Consider the following 15,680-nt stretch of genomic DNA (forward strand, 5'->3'; position numbering starts at 1 on the left):
GAGGAACAGGGGTTTCAGAGAAAGAAAAGAACTTAGGAAGAGGGCGACAATGGAGATAAAGAAAGAGAATGAGAATATGTCAAAGAATGAATAGTGAAAGTATTCCAAAACATTAAATCCACCCCCCCACGTGTCCGAAATATCAAAGGGCGCCATCATGTCAATATCTCAGAAAACTGAAAAGGCGCACGTTTCAGATCCAGGAATTAAATGGCACTACCTCGATAATATCGCGACATGATGATAAAGGACGGCGGTACAGAGCTGACGTCGTTATTGGAAAAAGAAGCGGTAAGGTTCAAACATTTAAACTTTTGAAAAGACGCGCCCTTTACAGTAGCAGGTACAGGTTGGCAGGCTACGAATAATTCTCTTATTTCAATTTATTTTTGAAATTAGAGAATTAGGGGGGTAACTGTTGGGCATAAAATTAACCCCGAAGACACGTGGATTCTGATCTTGAAACATCTCGGTGTTACGTCTCGGATATTTTTTAAGAACAGTAGAAAAGGTTGTTTAGGTATAATGATGCCTCGGTCTTATAGAACCCAGTTACGGCAAGGAATATACCGAGACCTCCAAGTTTAATCGGAGCGAACATGTCTCGGATATTTATGCCTCGGAGATTTGACAGAAACTACAAGACCATACAGGAAGTTTGAGTTACAACCGATATAGAAGATTGCCTCGGAGTGATAACACCTCGGTGTGATAACACCGAGGATAATATTATCTCGGTATAATAACATCTCGGATCTTCCACAACCCTGTTATGGTGCAGCAATATCCCGAGATCTCCTAGTCTTGTCGGAGCGAACATGTCTCGGATATTATCACCTCGGGGGTTGGTCGAAGTGCGCCGCAGTTGTCTTAGAATGTGATAAGGCCATTATCCCAGAAGATCAGGGATAAGCCTCTATTCCATAATTAATGGGATAAGATAGATAATGACATGGAATTAAGATTAAAAAGGTACGGATGCAATTCAATTTGAACTCTGCAGCCTCATTCGAATTCCCTGAAGATAAGGTCAGGGTTTAACCAGACTAGGACTCAAACTCCTAATCCAATTGGGCTTCAAGAATTCTAGTAAGACTGCAACTACCGGCCTATAAATAAGACCATCACACCAGGTATAAACACACGCATTCTTTGAACTTGTGAAGTTATAAACACTCTCCAGAAAATTGATTTGAACTGACTTAGGCATCGGAGTGGGCGTAGTCGGCACCCCCGACGAGTTGTTTGTTATTTTGTAGGAATCAAGGTTGAAGGTCAGAACCAGGCAGCAAATCACTAGGCGACACGTCACCATACCGGAAACTGTATCAACACCACCTTCCTAGTTATATTAGAACTTTATTTTATTTTTAATATTTTCCTTAATTAGTCAGATTTAGATATTTTTATTTTAGGATAAGCTTTATAATATCTTTAAAAGATAAGATATAAGATTTAGAATATTTTTAGGAGATTTTGTAGGCTTCTAATATGGGGGTTGAACGTGAATAAAGGGGGAGAATAATCAGATTAGAAAATCATCATTCTCTTCCCTCTTCTCTAACTTCTCCTTTTAGTTTTAATCATGGCCCTATGCGGCTAAACTTTCATAATTGGTTGAAGGAAACTTAAGCCTCGGAATCAATAAAACTGTGAGATCTAATTTGTTTTTATTGTTCAATTTATGCTTTGAGTATCTGATGTTTTCAATTTTACCATTGATCAATCCTCAAATATGATAATTAGAGCATTCCTCAAACTTAAGATCTTCCGAAAGATTCATCTTATCATGTGGATTATCCTATCCTCTAGAAAACTTCAATAATTTCTCAATATATTCTAACTTCACTAAAGTTATCTGATCACAAGAATATAATTGCCCCAAATATCATCCATTTACTCGATCAACTTATTCTCTTATATGTCCTTAAAACACATGAATCAGCATCTATAGATTAAGTGTCCATCTCCAAAAGAATACCAGATTCCAGATCATAAATATCTTTGTTTACATCCTACAGTAAATCAAGAATTCTCTAAACTTCAATATTTTTCTCTATGCACATAAAATATCTATGTGATGCTTAATATATTTATTGACTTAATATCCATAAATCTGCCAAGTTATTAAGCATCCGAATTTCTATAATCTATATCTCTAAAAGCATTTCATAAATCATGACTATACCTCAAAATATTGTGGTCATCAATACCTAATCATCCAAACAAGTTGATCTATAACCGATGCGATTTGCTATTCCTCGAGAAAGATTGTACTTAACCTATCATACTTTGATACTGATCATAACTTACTTCTTAGTATTGATTCCAACTTAGAGACTTCAACCTTAATAAGATCAATCCTAGGGTTCACAAGTCAAACTGCTATGATGCAATTCCCTACAGGGTAGCTACTGCTAGGTCTACATCTAACTACTCAGACATCAAGTTATAGTCTCGTGAAAAAGAGTATGACATAATTGAATGCGTTGTACCAGAGTCAAAGAGCACAGTAACCTGGTGGAATGAAATCAAAAGTGTACCCGTCACTACTTCGTTTGACGCGGCTACATCACCTGGAGTTAGAGTATATACACGTGCAGGCGTAGTATTCCGTTGTTCCCCTGCAATCCTTAGCGAGGTGTTAAAAAAATATAGGGAATGATTCCCTAGCACTAAATACAAAACAAGAAAGGACGGACTCTGCTAGGCCGGAATGTGATTCCCCATTACCCCACTAAGTCTATCTTAATGATCTAGCTCCTAAAGTCTACAGAACCTTATAACCTTTGCTCTGATACCAAAACTGTAACGCCCCCAAACCGCTAAGGGTTAGGTTCGTCACTTTCTCTTTTAAAAACTGCAAAGATTCGTAAGGTCTGCCAAATATCTTAACTAGTATGCTGATTTAAATAAATATAATAATGATGATTTTAAAACTCAGAGTTTTTAATAAATGCGGAAACGGTCATTTAGAAAAATTTAATTATAAAAGATACAATAACTGAAAATTTTAGGGTAACATAAATGAAATGTCCTAATGCATTCCTAGATCCCATCCCGGCCACCTACGTCTCTCTGTTCATAACCTGAAAACAAAAACAAAATAAGGGGTGAGCACAAAAACATGCTCAGTAAGGAAATCCTCAACCATAAAACAGTTGAGTTAAATTCTTTTGAAAATCTCCAAAACATTTGTCAAAAACTCCCTTTTATAAATCTCCAAAACATTTGTCAAAACTCCCTTTTATAAATCTCCAAAACATTTGTCAAAACTCCTCCACACACGTGCCCTTTTCAACAATTTCTCCTTTATATATAACTCATAGAGTTTTCTCACAAACTTTCTCATTCTTTTCTTGTGTATCCAGGGGCAACGTGTTGGAGGGTTTCACAAATGTTTTTTTTTCTTCTTTTATTGTTATTCCAAAAAGTTGACTTCACATCTCAGTTAAAATAATAAATTCTCAAAATCACAATTTCCAAAATATCATTTTACTCAATAAAAATCAATTTAAAATAAATTCTTCATGTAAACAAAATAATTTGAAATACCGAATCAAATCGAAATTATGGAAATAAAGGAATATTTAAAGTAATAAAATAATTTTTGAAGGGGTAGAAGTTTCCCTTACTTGGATTGTCCCTTAATATCGGGATCGGGCTTTTACCAAAATACTTCCTTGCACACACTTCAAGCCTTAATCACACAAAACTACATAAATCCCACAATTTTCTCTCTTGGCCTTAGGTGTGTGTGTGAGTGAAGCTTGATGGGTATTGTGTCTTCCATTTTGGGTTCTATTTATAAGAGAATGAATGGTTAGGATCAAGTAGACACATTTTGATCCAATGGATGGGAATTAACCTTACCTACCACAATGCACTCAAAAATGCACTCAAACTTACCTACCACAATGCACTCACTTACCTACCACAATGCACTCAAAAATGCACTCAAACTTACCTACCACAATGCACTCAAAAATGCACTCAAACTTACCTACCACAATGCACTCAAAAATGCACTCAAACTTACCTACCATAATGCACTCAACCTTAATATATTATTCTAACATTATTATTATTATTATTATTTAACCATTCTCATTGCTAGACCAATCTACTATGCCTAGTTTCTCACTCAATGAAATTACTATTTTCTCAAAGGTGGGTTGGGTTTGTAGATAGCAATTGGAATGGGTTGGGTTAAGTTCAAAGATGGCCCAATAATGAATAATGTGAATTTAACATGTGAAATGTGGTTTGGGTTTGTAGATAGCAATTGGAATGGGTTGGGTTAAGTCCAAAGATAGCCCATTAAAGAATAATGTGAATTTCCCAGAACAGGGGTCCTATTTTTCACGGATGTTTTCGGGTATCAAATAGAGTCCAAAAATTATGAAATTTGGAGGATAGCTAGAGGACTTCAAGACGAGCGTTCAGAATTTTGAATCGACCAAAACGGAGTTCGTTTGACCCTGTTTTCGTTATTCCAAAGTTTAAGGTCTGTTTTGAGTTTTTATCAAATGGTAACTATAAACATTTCTACAAATAAAAGTACACATTTATTTTCATAAATAATCGTAGTTATTCTTTTTCCTTATAAAAATGTTTTAAAATTAATTTAAACCATTATAATTTATGTCCTAAAAATCTGGGGCGCTACACCTTTATTCTCCCTACCGAACAAGAAAAAACTTTCATCCACCCTCCATTTTCCTTCCTTCCAATTTTCACCTTTACTTAACCAAATCTAGGGTTTTGGATGAGACTAAACCTCGATCCCGTGCTCAAACTATGCTATAAGGCAAATTAGTATATAGTCCTATATAAAGATGCTATGTGAAAAAAGATTATATTCACACATTTAAGAAAGAAAGAAAAAAATGTATACTTTGACTGGCTGACTCTGCAATTTTTTCTCTGCTCCCAGGCCGTATAGCTGCTACTAAGCCGGAGCCTCCCAAGATGAGACATCCTTGAAAGGAGGAATTAAGCCAGCTTCTTCATCCACATCTGAATCAGGAGCAGATCCATTACATCCATTCCTTCAGCCACTTCTATTGTTTTGATTGCCAATTGGGGACATATAGATAAGATGCCTTCTCCATCTTCAATTACCGCAACATTGGAAACAGAAACAAAAAGAAGAGAATACGATAATCACTTGAACTACTTTGGCACAAGATAGTTTTTTTGGGTAATTATTTTTTTCTCATGAATTACCACCCTTTGTCAATATGCCTCTACGAATTGACACATCGACCAAAAGAGAGCATGCAACTACTATTTTTTGGAACATTTACCCCCCTTCAGTCAGTCAGAGTAGTTAACTTGGATGGTCAACGCCTCACGTGCGCCTCACGTGCCGTTTAACACATATTTTTCCCACTTTTGCCTTCAACTTCATTGTTAAAGGATTTTGAAACAATTTTTTTTTTTTTTAAAAAAAAAAACAAAAATAAAAAAGGAAACAAAGAAGACACACCGCCGGTATCACAGTAACACCAGAAAGAGCCTTTGCACGTACGGCTTCCTCCCACTGCGGCACACTACCGCTACGAGATTGCCTCTATCAGAGAGAACGCCGCCAGATCATCACCAGCACCCACCAGAGTAGCACTGATCTCCCACCACGCGTGTAACCCTAAAAACCACTCTGGATATATCTGAGCCATGACCGCTTCACCGAAATCAATTCAGTAAATGACTTTGGAGCTTCTCTGTCATTTACGTTTCCTCAATTTTCCAAAGCTGAGAAAATAGTTTCGAACGAACCAAATAGAGTGTAATTGAAGCGTGAAAAGAAAACATATATAGAAAAAGAAAAGCACGTTGCATGTTGTCGCTACAAAACTCGTAGAGCTTCCCACGGCTTATCAACATGTTGTTGACGGAAAGGCTCCATATCCTATTCCAGTGTATATTGATGAAGAACCAGTAGAAGAGGTTGTTAAATGGGGTACAGAGGAACGTTTTGACTTCTCATATTATCTTATGCTTCTTCATGCCAGTGAAGAGGGAGATTTTGGCTATTTGAAGACAATGTTCACTGCCTTATCTTCAACAAATGATCCACTTGATTACCATATGATCTGGCATCAGTGTGCTGTATTGGAAGCAATTGGTGCTATAACTTCTAACAGGGATGGAGCCAGACATTTTAACGGGAGGGGGCCAATTTTTTTTTTCCCGAGTAAGGGTTAAAGTATATATATAAAGTCAAATTTTAAGTAAATTAAACGTAACCTAGTTTTATATTTTTATTATTCTCTTCAAATTAAAAATCAATAAACAAAATTGAAAAGAAAGTTTTTTGAAAAAAAAAAAAGAAGTAAAGAAAATCTCTATTCAAAGATTCAGAAAATAAAAATAAATAAATTCTCAACTTCTTACTGAAATTAAAAATTTCAATTAAATAAATTATGTACTTTTCGACATTCTCGTAAGGCTTTACCTAAATGACATATGAGATATATTAATAGCTGGTTCTATTACTTTTAATTTTTTTAATTACTTGGTCTTTAGGAAAAAGTTAGCGCCACAGGCCAACATGTATTAAGTAATGCATCCTTTAGGTTGAATTTGAAGAAAGTCAGACGTTGGTAATTGGTAAGTTGAGAAGAAAGTACAGACCCGGCCACCTATTAAACGCATCGTTTCAGTGACATATATAATTTAAACGCAACGTTTTGGCAAAATAACTAAAACACTGAAGTCGTCTTCTTCCCTCTTCTAACCTAAAATTCTTAACAGTAACATTGGAACTAACAAAAATACATAAAAACAGACCACCACCCACTCGTAACTATTTTTTTCAAGAAATTGAGGGGGGGCCATGGCCCCTACCGCCCCCCCCCCCCCCCCCCCCCCTCCTCCGTCACTGACTTCTAATGATCTTCATGGTCTTGACATAGGACTTGTCTCGCAGCTGTTGTGTATGGGGAAATGTCAATGGGCCATTTATGTGATCCTTCATATGCCCTACCGTGAAGATTTTCCATATCTGCATGTGAATCTCATTTGGGAAATCTTGTTCCAATACCGTGAATTGTGGAGTTGAGAAGAATCAAAAAGCCAATTTATTGAGAACTTGGGTGTCCCAACTGCGTGGCTTCATGAGGCTATATGTAACGACTCAATGAAAAGTGCTAGTCATATCTGCGCTATCATCACAAAAGGACTAATCAATTTGGAGCTTTCCTAGAATTCCTTATAAAGCCCAATTTCACCTAGTAACTAGGTAATGTGGGACTTAGCACCCATGAGTATCTTTATATAAACCACTCACTCTATGTGAGTTATTCATCTCTTCCCAATATGGGACCAGGGTGTTATAAACTCTCCATCTTAAACCCCTGACGTTCTCGTCAAGTCCACGTCATGCGGTGCTCCAGTACTAAAAAACCTGGCATTACAACCTGACTCTGATACCATTGTAATGACTCAAGAAAAAACGCTAGCCACATCTGTGCTATCACCCAAAAGGACTAGTCAATTTGGAGCTTTCCTAGAATCTGTTATCCAGTTTTATCTAGTAACTGGGCAATGTGGGACTTAACACCCATGAGTATCTTTATATAAACCACTCACTTTATGTGAGCTATTCATCTCTTTTTAATATGGGACCGGGTGTTACACTATGGTATGTCATTGTTTCTTGAATTTGATTGACTACATATCTCTGACCCTTTCATGATGCCCTTTATTTGGGTTAGTACTGTGATTATTTTGCACGTTGCCAACACTACAAACTTGCTGAATTTCAAATGGTTTTGCACCAACCTTTTTTTTTTTTTTTTAGGGTCTACCGCCTAGAACTAGAAAAAGAAAGTTATAAACGACGAAAAAAAAAAGGAAAAAGAAAGAACTTGGTGGAGGACTTGAATTGTACAGGTACATTAGAGAGTAGCATTGGATTACACGGTTGTGTACAGGAAGGACGTGTCCAAATCAGTGGCCTTCTATGCCAAATCGGTTTGTAGGAAATTTCCTACAACCTACATATAAGATTGACATGTGTCCCTTGGCATGTGACAATCACATGTTTGTAGAAAACACATGTCCTTTTTATATGTGGGTTGTAGGAAATTTTTGTCCATCATCTAATGGGCGGGCCCACGGGAAGACCTCCTTTCAGAATACGGCCGCGTATTCGCCACTCTAGATTTAGTCAATTATAAAATCCCTCATTTACTTGTTAGGCCTGCGAATATATCTAAAATATACTTAATATTAAATTTTGATTTTGTTGAGAACATTTACCATTAATATTAGGATTAAAAACCCTATTGGTACCTGAGTTTTAAGCTTTTTTAAATTTAATACCTAAGTTTTCATTTGTTTCATAGGTGATACTTGAATTTCGAATAAAAACTCATTTGGTACCACTGTTATATTTTCCGTCCAAATATTAACGATATGCCATGTGTCAACCACTGAGGTTGACACGTGGCACTATATAAAAAAAAATTAAAATTAAAAATCTTTAAAAAATTATATAAAAATAATAAAATAATACAATTTTACAAAAAAAAATTGACAAAAAAAAAAAAAGAATGGCCACGCCCATGGTGGCCAAGGAGCCACCCCTCTTCTTCTTCTTTTTTTTTTTTTTTTTTTCTTTTTAATTTTTTTTTAAAAAAATTGTATTATTTTATTATTTTTATATATTTTTTTAAAGAATTTTTTTATTTTTTTATTTTTTATATAGTGCCAAGTGTCAACCTTAACGGTTGACACGTGGCATACTATTAATATTTGGATGAAAAATGTAACAGAGGTACCAAACGGGTTTTCACCCCTAACTCATATACCACCTATGAAACAAATGAAAACTCTGGTATTAAATTTAAAAAGGCCTAAAACCCATGTACCAATAGGGTATTTAACCCTTAATATTATACACCCTGGTATTAATTTCACATTATACTATAATATTTTGTATTAATGTTTTGATTTGATTTTATTCTTATTTTATTTCTTGAGTAATGTTAGAATTTAATCTTTTGTCACTCTTGTATCCCTTAAAAAATGATGTGGCTTTTAAATTCATCATTGAGCTTGTGATTAATCATTATTAAATTTTGATCAAGTGGTAATTTTAAAAGCCACATCGTTCTTAGATTGACACAAGAATGGGACAAGAGTGACTTTTAGAATTACTTGTATTTCTTAGTTGTGTTTGACGAGTAATTCTAGATGTTATACCTATGTCCTTATTGTGTCTTACTAATAATGATGTGGCTTTTAAAATCACTATTGGAATAATCCTACTCCAAGTCGATTGGGGTCCGACTCTAATAAGGACTCTTTGAATAATCTAGTCAATAGTCCAACTCCCAGTTGAATAGGGATATGACTCCTTTACCAAATCAAACATCATGCACTCCTAGTTTAAGTGAGACTAGTAAATCCAATTCGTCCACACCCCAGGTATAAACGACAGACTGATTATTTTATGCATTGAACATACTTTTCTCTTATAAGCTAATTTAGGCATCGGAGCGAGACCCTTGAAAGGGTCTCTTAGTTTTAGTTGTTTTGCAGTGATCGTGGGAGCATGAAGAACATCAAAGAAATGTGTCGTTCACACTGTACTGAAAACTATCATAACAATCTGTGACGACCTTTTTCTTTTTCTTATTAATTTTTACACATATAAATGGATAATCACAATGGCACAACTACTTGTCACTCAGCCAACATATGGTACACATCCCATAATATATAACTAATATACAGAGTCTCATCTATGCAGTGGAACACATATACAAACGTTGTCTAGATAGCGGAAAGCACATTTATAAACACATCTATTAATTACACAAAAAAGCCATAATAATGTCCATCTGTTTAAGGCTTCAACATGAGTTAGTAATTACATACCAAAAGGAAGGCTCATCAAATACATGTGTCACATGACACACGAGCCACATACAAAATAACTACAATAGGGGACCTTCCAAGTTTGACTCATCTACGACCCCAGCGAAATGCCCCAGTCGTAGTATCCCAAGTAGTTTGCCACAAGGTTGTCGTCGACGTCTGCGGTACTTGCAACTAAAGGAACTTCATCTATACGGTCGTGGTGTTAGCCACGTTCGTACATGTAAAAGTATGAGTTCATCACCTCAGCAGTATAAAACTGAGGTCCCATCCGTATAATACTCACTAAGTTTTCGTAATGAGCCAATCCTTTTATTTGTACCATATGTTTACAATAACAGCTACTATCAACATGATGCATTTATTTTAAAACGTAGTGCAGCTAATAGAGTAAACACTGGTACACATAATTTGGAAATTCTACTACGATATACACACATATATGTATAGCAATTAACTCAGCTACGCTCGTATACAAGCATTCCACAATTTTGGGGAACACAAGCATACGTGCATCTCTAAGTATAAATCAAAGACGTCAAAGTTTGGTCATGCAAGTATACACATATCCAACAACTTCGGAGGACACAAGTATACTAGCACGTCAAGACATAACATCATTTATATAAAAACAATTGACATCATAACCTGGTCATACAAGTATGTATATATTCCACAACTTCAGAGAACATAGGTATACTGGCACATCCAACTTAGATATCACTTAAATCATATGCAATCTAGTCGGTAGAAATATACACAAGCTCCTTCCCATTAGGACACATATGAATATTAATACGTCTAGCTCAAATCCCAAAAAACATAATTAAATCTCATGTTGTGCAAGGCAGTCATAATAAGGGACTAACTTTGGCCCATATTATTCTTACGGGGAAAAACTTCGGCTCCTTTCTCTTTTACAGATTTTACGGAGACAACTTTGGCTTCTCAATTATTATGTATCTACTCATGCTATATGCTTTCATGTTCTCTTAATCAAATGGCATCATGTTTTTTCCATAATTTCTCAACACATCATGACAATTTAATTTCTAATAAAACTCTTGAAATCATGCTTCAAAATATAACTTCACAAATATGTCATCAAATTTCATAACATTCTCAAATCACAACCCTAGCAGGCAATAAGATACTTCAAAACATATGTCAAATCAATACACTTTAAATCTCATCAAAACATAATTCATCAAAGCATTTCATAATATAATTTAACATATTGAAAACATTCACAAGCAATAATAATCATCAAAATAACATTGGCCCGGCATTTCTCAAACATAGCATTTTATTTGCTTAAAGCTGAAATAGGTTTTTAGTGAGTAAAATATTCACCTTGGCTGTAAGCTTTGCGGCTTATGAAAGAATCTTCTACCAAAGCCTTGTTAAGTATTGCTGCATTACCCAATTGCACACTACATTAGTATTTCTAACTCTACACTCACATTTAGCTCTTAAATTTCTCAAGAGCTAGACCCATGAAAAACCCATAAAATTTCTAGGGTTTACTTTTATTATCCAATAATTATCAGAGCAATATATAGAACACTCATAGGTTTTTAATTAAAAACCTCTATGTTATAGAACTCATTAACATTAGGATCTAACCCCATATATGCCCATTTTCTATGGAACCCATAGATAACCTAAGATTAATTAACATTTTAAATGCAATTAATCCATTAATTAATAATCTAGGGTTTAAACACCTAAAAGCCCCAAATTTAACTCAACCCAGCAAATTTAGGGTTTATGCCCATATTTCAACAATTAATAAAATTGAAGTTTTAATCTTTTAATCCACCAACCCATGGCTTAAATAGTGCATAGGAATTCACTATACACAAAAGCCTCAAGCTAATTTTAACAATTTAGTCTAACACCCAAAATTGACCTAACTTAGACAAAAATTAGAGATTACGAAATTACTTCAAAATAATCGGTAGATTGGAAGTCCTAGCACTAATAATCGTTACCCAAAGCTCAAAAACCGATGAAAACTTCAATTTGGAACAACACCCATGCCAAAAACCGAATCCCACGTTAAAGACATGAGTAAGAAGATGAAGAACACATGAAAGGTAGAGAGGGGAAGAGACTTACAGTTTAGCCCAAAAAGCACAAAAATATAGCTTCAAATGTTGAGATTCATAGCTTGCCCATAATCCATAAAGTGAAGAGGTGTTGAGTGTAGCACATGAGAAGTGAGAATAATCAAAGTGGTGTTGTTTGAAGTGTTGAAAAGTCAAAGTGTATAAAAAAAAAAAAAAAAAAAAATTAAAAAAATAAGAAGAGAAAGAATAAGGCTATGGTTTCTTTGAGATATGATTCTCCATCACCTAAATATATAACTTTTTACCATCTTGTCTATGTGGCAAGGTGGTCCCCCACTAGCTTTAGAGTTTTTTTAAAAAAAAAATAATAATAAAAAAATAAATAAAGTTGGGGACCACCTTGCCACATAGATAAGGTAGTGAAAATTTGTATATTTAGATGGTAAAGTGAGGAAGAGTCAAAAGTGAGAGTGGTCCCCACATGTAAGACAACTAGAGGAGACAAGGTATGAGTGTAGATACTAGATACCAAGAGTGCCCTTCTACCTTATCTGAAAATAAGAACAAAGTGGGGCTAAAACTTGTCAATTTACACATAGGCTAAGATGGTAGTTTAATTCCCTTTTACTCATGGGCTACCATTTAAAAGTCCATAGGATTCTTTGTTTTATATTATCACACTAAATAGACCTATTTTTATTTAATCTTAATAAATTCATTAAATAATTTCTTGGGCATTACATCCTTCACACCTTATGAAAATTTCGTCCTCGAAATTTCAGACTCTAGGTCGTTTTATACACATCCATGCATGCATTTTACTCATAACACTCATGCAAGTATGCATTTTACTCGAAACAATTGTGTGAAAGTGATATGACAAAGCAATCATATCCCGGTTTACTCGAACAAATGGGAAAATCACTTCCGCATTTGTTGCTCAAGCACCCGTGTGGCTTCCTCTACATCACGATTTCACCATAGAATTTTCACTAATGGGATAGTTTTGGTAATTAGTTGTGTTTCTTGCGATCCAACACTTGCTTTTACAACTCTTCATAAGTCAATTTCGGTTGAATATGAAGAGGCTCATCATAACTCCGCAATTAAGCGTGCTTTTGCAAGAGTGAAGCCTGATTCGAGGGAGCCAAAATCGGACAGTATTGTGTCGTTGGGGTGAGTCGTTGCAAATGGTATCAGAGCCATTGCCCGGCCTGAGATGGGGGAGCGTGCACAAGGTCATGAGGATCGCCAGTGGGCACTCGCTAGGACGCCAAGAATTGGGTGATCCTAGGGGTGTACAAGTGGGGCAGTTATTAACAAAAAATAACTGATAACCGATAACCGCTAATAACCGCCAACAACCACTAACCAGAGAAGCCAAGAAACCGGTTATAGCATTTTAAAAAACCAGTTAATAACTGGGTAACCGGTTTTATAAATATCTATATATATATTAAAAAAAACGAAAAATAACATACCCCAGGGGAGGAAACAAAGAAGTTGGGCAGGATGAAAGTTTTCTGCTCATACAATTATTAGGTTCTTCAGAATAATAGGTTTTAGTTTTGCCATTTTTCTCAAGTTGGTTCTTCTCTTCATTTTAGTTTCTACCCAAGCAGAAAGATCTCTGAAGCATGAGGATTTCACGGGAGTGAAACTAGAGATGCTGATCAATTTAAACTTCATTATCTCATTTTGCTATTGGAATTTGTAGGCATACTAATTTATGGGGTTTATCTTTTGTTGGTGGGGGTTTTACATCATATGTATTACAAGCTGTTATTTTGATAAATAATTAATGTTTCTTATATTAACGTGATCATGATGCTTTCTTACTCTTGAAACCAATGAATTATTAACCTTTGTCCTCTTTGTCTACGATATCTTGCTGGAACCCAATTGAAATTGAAAATGGACGTCAGTTTCATCCATCATGTTCTTAATGAAATCGTAAGAACCTATTTGGAAAGAGACAAATTTTTATTTGCAATCATTTTATTTATATTGAATGAATGGTGATAGTAGTATTTACTATTTAGTATTTAGCATTGAATATTGAATGGCCAAATATTAGATTAAAAAAAAAAACTGAAAAGATTCAACAATTAATATATGAAAACCGGTTATCCGGTTAATAACCAATTTTTAATAACCGGATATTCGGCGGCTGGTAAAAATCGCAACCGGTCATCGATTACGATTGCAGTTATTGAAATGGAAATAGCCGGGTACCCTGGTTGCAGTTGCAGTTATGACCAAATAACCGCAACCGCAACCAGTTCCCATGAGGGTCGCCAGCAGGGACACTGGGACCCAAGAGGGAGTGATTGTGACGTCGCACATCGCCTGGGAATGGGGATGTATTTTTATGTATAAACATATCATTCTTGACACAACACGTTTTAAAGCTGTAATGACCATGAACCTATCAGAACTCCACAGTTAAGCGTGTTTTTACGAGAGTAGTACCAGGATGGGTGACCTCATGAGAAGTCAGATTCGAAAGAATTAAAAGCAGACAATATTATGTTGTTGGGGTGGGTCGTTACAGCAAGTTGGGAGTCGAGTTGTCCATGCAAAAAAAATATCTGATATCTCTAACTAACATTTAGCTTCAAACTTAGGAAACTAACCCGCGTAACTTCTATTTCTGCAGAACTATGTAGATCGATCGCTAGATATTGGCAATCGAGCGCTGTGTCGATCAAGCGTCGGCTTATGGGGATCGATCGTCCACTCGACAGGTTGGTTATTTCTTTTTCGATTTATAGCTTAAGGTCCGATAATCTTATCTAATCGATTTAGAACTATAAACATGTCTCGATTATTAATCAATATTTAATCCTATAAATATTCATATAGTAAGGTTAAATACCAATAAATATTTATGAAAATAAATATTCATATATATTTTTTTGTCTAATTATTAGGTCTTTAAATTCTAATTTAAAGCATTATGTTTTGTTTTAAAATCTGGGGCGTTACATTCCTTCCCCCTTAACGAAATTTCGTTATCGAAATTCATAAACTATGCTACACATAAAGTTTACATAAAAAGAAAATTTAACTTCTGAGTTTACTTAGTGACACAGATTTTAAGTGTAGTATCTAATTACTGAACATATGCTATGCTAACCTTGATCAATAAAGTATTCTAGAGAAGAAAATAATGTAAGAAAATAATGTATATTTCTTTTCTATCAATTATCTCATCATATAATTTTAATCACTAAGGTCTTACATCTTATCTTCTATTATTGAAATTCCATCTCCCATTCTAATGTCTATTTCTATTTCTTAATATTAAAGATATTATAGGATTGTCAATTCCTTGAACTTCTATTTCTTAATTTTTAGGGGTAATTACCTTTTCCCCCCATGAACTACCAAAAAATGCGCGATACCCCCATGAACTACCAACTCGACCAAAATAGAGCATTCAACTACCAAAGATAACCATTTTCCCCCCTTCCGTCAGTCACACGCCGTTTTACCCTCATTTTCTTCCTCTTTTCCCCCTATGAACTACCAGCATCTTCCTCTTTTCCCCCCATGAACTACCATCATCTTCCAACATGCCCCCATATAAAACGGCACATGACCCGTTGACCGTTTGTTTAACCCCTTTGACTGATGGAATGGGGGAAAATGGTTGTCTTTGGTAGTTGAATGCTCTATTTTGGTCGAGTTGGTAGTTCATGAGGGCATTGCGCA

At 35.3% G+C, this 15,680-nt stretch overlaps 1 long non-coding RNA gene across 1 annotated transcript; it reads right to left on the reverse strand.

Annotated features, from left to right (window-relative positions):
* Nucleotides 1-9,782: 9,782 nt before the first annotated feature.
* On the reverse strand, nt 9,783-12,104 carry LOC133851141 (uncharacterized). Its single transcript, XR_009895753.1, has 3 exons — nt 12,013-12,104; nt 11,245-11,304; nt 9,783-10,080 (listed from the first exon to the last, which is right to left on the reverse strand). It is a non-coding gene; the product is annotated as an uncharacterized LOC133851141 (long non-coding RNA).
* Between the last annotated feature and the right edge of the window lie 3,576 nt (nt 12,105-15,680).

This window comes from Alnus glutinosa, chromosome 12 (genome assembly GCF_958979055.1).
Source record: "Alnus glutinosa chromosome 12, dhAlnGlut1.1, whole genome shotgun sequence".
NCBI lineage: Eukaryota > Viridiplantae > Streptophyta > Magnoliopsida > Fagales > Betulaceae > Alnus > Alnus glutinosa.